Source organism: Vitis vinifera, chromosome 3, assembly GCF_030704535.1.
Source record: "Vitis vinifera cultivar Pinot Noir 40024 chromosome 3, ASM3070453v1".
NCBI classification, from domain to species: Eukaryota; Viridiplantae; Streptophyta; class Magnoliopsida; order Vitales; family Vitaceae; genus Vitis; species Vitis vinifera.
Window position 1 is genome coordinate 14870025 of NC_081807.1, and position 4777 is coordinate 14874801.

Genomic DNA, 4777 nt, shown 5'->3' on the forward strand with positions numbered 1-4777 from the left:
GCAGCTGTGTCCCCTGTTTTCATCCCCTGTTTTCTTCTTCTCCATTGTTTCTCCCTTGTAAACTTTGAACGATTAAGGCAAAGGATTATGAGGCTCCATAGCTTGATTTCTTCAAAAATCAAAGCTTCCAAAAGCTTTGCCATGAACTATAAATAGCTCTCCCTCATTCTTAAATTGTTTTGGTGAGCATAAAGCTATCAAAAAGCACCAAAACTTAACACAATTGTTAGAAACGATTGCAAGGGCTCCTAACATGCTAATTGGGTTAAAAGGTAATAATTACTACTCAATGGTGTTTAAAAGAGCTAATTACAAGCTAAAAAATAGCATGTTTTGAGTAGTAATCACGAGGTGCCCTTGGCTTCCAAGAGAAATTTGGATGGTTCCTCCAATTTGAATTGTAGGTGTTGCCATATGAAGCATTGTTATTGGGCTTAAATTGTCCAATAACATTTGATTGATCCCCAAACATTTCTCTCACAACTAGAATATTAGGACACTCCTCCACCAAGTGCTCAAAAGATTGACAAATGGAACACGACATAGCTTGCACTGCTGTTTCAAAAATGGCCTGCACTTCTCGTATCTTCTTCATTTCTAACTCCTCCAATCTTCTTGCCATAGCTGCAACTTTTGCTTTCATATTGATGTCTTCGTTCAAAGTATACATCCTATCCTTAGCATTAAGAGCATTAGGTTGAGACTTCATTCTTCCCACTTCTCTAGCATTCGGCTCATCCCATCCTCTTGAAACTTCAGCCACATAACTCAAGAAATCCATGGCTTCCTCTGGATTCTTACTCATGAAGTCTCCTCCGCACATAGTTTCTAAGAGTTGCTTCATTGAGGAAGACATACCGTCGTAAAAATAGCTTACCAATAGCCATGTATCAAAGCCATGGTGAGGACAAGCATTGATAGCTTCCATGTATCTCTCCTAACACTCATAGAATTTCTCATTCTCTTTAGCTGAGAAGTTTTAAATTTGCCTTTTGATTCATCCCTAATTGGTGTACCTTTGATTCAGTCCTCAGACGGGAGTTATCAACAAAATTTATAAACCTAATTCACCATATACTAAGGTACCATAGCTAGCATAGCATAGTGGTTCTAAGATCGTCCACAGGGATGGGTTTTCATTTCACACGTGGTATTAGTTACAGCACTGAAATGGTGGCTTTTCTTTTATGAGTTAGCTTTAAAAGAAAACATAATCTTTGGTTGAAAAAGGTTGGTTTTAAGCTAACCAAAAATAGTAACTGATATTAATTATAAAGAAAAGGTTTCTTGAAGTTCCAAGTCACTAGGTTCAGGTTCCTTATACAAAAGGGGAGATTTCGGATCTTTTCCTTGCATTGGGGATTTAACCTATAGTTATCATCCCAACTGGTGTGTTACAGCTGCTTCCCATTAATGGTTTCAACACTAAATCCCTCTCACTGATGCATCTTGCAATGGCTCGTACCTCTCACCTAGCATTTTCCATTCAAGGTGATCCTTAACCTTGGATTACCCTTCAAAAGCTCATAGGAGATAACTAATGGATGTCTCCAGGGAGTCCAAAACCTTACCAAGTGTTGCCTATTCTAGGTAATCCTACCTTTAAACCACCTCCTAGAGGCTCGCAAGAGATAGCTAATGGATCTCTATGGATTGAGTCCGAAAAGCTTACCAAGTGTTGCCCTAGGTCATTATAAGGGATTTTAAGTTAATTAAAAATATAAAAACCATTACCAGGTCACAACTTCCTCTTCATTAAAAATTGAAACAAGGAAAACTCCCACTTTTGTATCCGGATCCCTTACCTACCTTCCTTCAATCCAAGAAACAAAAAGCCTAGCCACTCATCCTTTGAGAAAACTTCCTCAAAGGTTGTTTGGCTATAAACAAAATACAATCAAAGTGAGTAGGTAAGGCAAAGCAAAGCTTTGTATATTTCTTACTTAAAAATGTACAAGTGATCCCCAAGAATTTCTTCCAAGATTCTGATATAGATATTACAAAAAGAGATATGTTAAGACATATATAGAGATATATTTTTAACCCCTCAATTAGATATCCTAAATATCTAAAAAGATCTTTAGCTGATTACAAGGAGAGAATAGATAATTACAAAAAATATCTTGAGGTAAAAATCTAACAGAGTCAGTGCAAAAATATCTAAAGATTACAGGAAGATTTCGCAAGGCTAAAAAGGGGTTGCGAAATTTCCTTCTGTTTCATAAGGGGTAGATGGGCTTGCGAAAATTTCGCAAGGGGTTGCGAAATTCTTTAGTGTTAGACTCCTTCTCTGATTCTCTTCCTTGCATACTTGATTGATTTGGCAAAGGCTTTGAAGCTCTCCAAAACTTGGATTCTTCATGTAATTTAGCTTCAATCTTGCTTTGGCATGGATTATACCAAGTTCTCCCTCATTCTTGGGTTGTTTTAATGATAAAAAAGCTATCAAAAACATTAAAACTTGCCAAAAACTTATTAGTAACATTTGCAAGGGTCCTTAATATGCCAATTGAGTTAAAAGGTAAAATATTATTCAAAAGTGTTTAAAAGAGTTTATAAGAAGCTATAAAAGAGCACTTTTTGAGCAGTAATCACTCCCCCCAACCGACATGTTGCTAGTCCCTTAGAAATGAAGGAGAGAAAAAAACAAAAATAAGACAGTAAAATAATTTACAAATTCATGCTGATCATTCCAAACAATTATAAGTGGCATGATATAAAGCATACTCTCACATGGGACATTAAAGAAGCAAAACTCAACCTTCACTAAGAGTATATCAAATATCTTACCTGATCATAATTCATAAAGAGTAGGTATTATACAAATTTAAGTATTGAGAGGATTTCCACTCTCATAGGCTCAATCATTACTCTTTCACAAAAATCTATGTGTTAAGCTTATTAGTTTCCGAATATAGTACCCTGAACTAATCTCTCCCCCCAACCTAGTTCTTTCTCAGACATAAGCAAACTGACCTGATTCCAATAGGTTAAGAACGCACCTCTTTTATTTCACAATTTTTTCTTGTAGGCATGCAATGCTTAAGGTATTGTTTTCTAAAGTGTCCATGTAACGGGAATCCATCGATGATTCCTAACCAATCAAGGTTTAGGGCATCAAGCTTTAAGGATCTTTTGACCACTAACTCCTCGGATTTTACCCCGGACTTTTGAAATTGAAATTTAATACCCAAGCACCTACAATATGTTAAACTCCACCTATTCACCATTGTAACGAGCATTGAGGTCGATGACTCCCAACCAATAAAAGCTTAAGGCACCGGGCTTTAAAGATTTTCACCATATACCCCTCAAACCTTGCTCAGGTTTCAAGGCAAGTGCAACACTTTGTTCTTTCTCTTTTTTTCTTTTTTCTTTTTTTTCTTCAAGGCTCATTGGCCTTTTATAAGGTGTCCCAACACTATTAAAATGAGGTCAAAGGTACCAAGTCTAAATTTTCCTAACTTCAGGAGATGAGATAGTTTTTCATCTTATAATCGGAACCTAATGTTCACAGTGTGTGGTAAGATTAAAGTGGAAGAAATAAGGTTGAAATCAATAGGAGTTTCAATAATTCATCAACCTCAATAAGCATAATACGACTTTAATATTCAAGTAAAAAGGTAGGAATCCGATTTCTCCTAATTCATTTTGAGAATTTTTCCTTAATAACAATGGAGAGTAGAGTAAAAACTTTTAAAATTAAGAAAAAAGTATTATTTTAACAAAATAACTTAGCATTATTAACAAAACTTCCTTCCTTTACTCAGCTACCCCCAACCAAGATCAACGTTGTCCTCAATGTGTCAAGATCAATTGAAAATAAATAGAGAGGAAGTGGTACCCCCTGAGTGACATTGAGTCTAAGTCGTATAGGAGAAACCACATGATTCAAAAAAACAAAAGATTAATGAGTAAAGGAGATAGAAAGAATTGCCAAGTATAAACAAAAATGATATGTATATATTACTCTGAGAAAGTACAATGAGATGATCACGTAATACATCCAATCCCAGAATATAAAATATCAACACAAGTAATAATGTCTACTAATATACTAAGTAAATACAAAATAAAGAAATGATCAAGGAGCAGGGTTCTCTGGTGGAGATGATGGCTCTGTGGCTGCCTCGTGAGTGGCTTGGGGTGGGACATCAGCTCTGTGGGTTTCTTGAGCTGGAGTCGTATCCTCAGCTAGAGCTATGGGCTCTGATGGTCTAGGAATGTCAGTCTGAGGTGGTGAAAGTCCTAGATGCTGGTGAATCTAATGAATGATAGCAGTATGCTAGTCCTGCTAAGCATGTATGTCTGCCATCTGCAGGAATAGAGCATTATGCATAGTGGTTAGTGTCTGGAACAACAGTACCATGGCACGAAACTCCGTGCCAGATACGGTGATAAAGTCCTCCGATGTAGGAGGTGCAGTTGGTGGAATGTGAGGTGTAGCAGGAGGATCAGTAAAGGTGGCCTGAGGCATAGATGGTGCAGCAAGGGTGGGTGGAACAAAGTCTACGGGAAGCTCGTCCTGCTATGCCTGCTCAGCCTGTGCTAGCACTGGAGATGCTGGCCTAGGTGGGGCTGCTTTAGGTGCTAAATAACCTGCCAACTGTGTCCATTGGTCGAGAGTGAAATGTTCTTGACAATGGTGGTGGCGCTCAAGGTGGGGCTCAGTAGGATAGCCCATATGCTCCAATATATAGCAGAGCAGCCTCGAAAACAATAATGGGATAGTGTCGGCTCACTATAGCTTCTTCTTATGAACTTTCTTCTCAAAGCA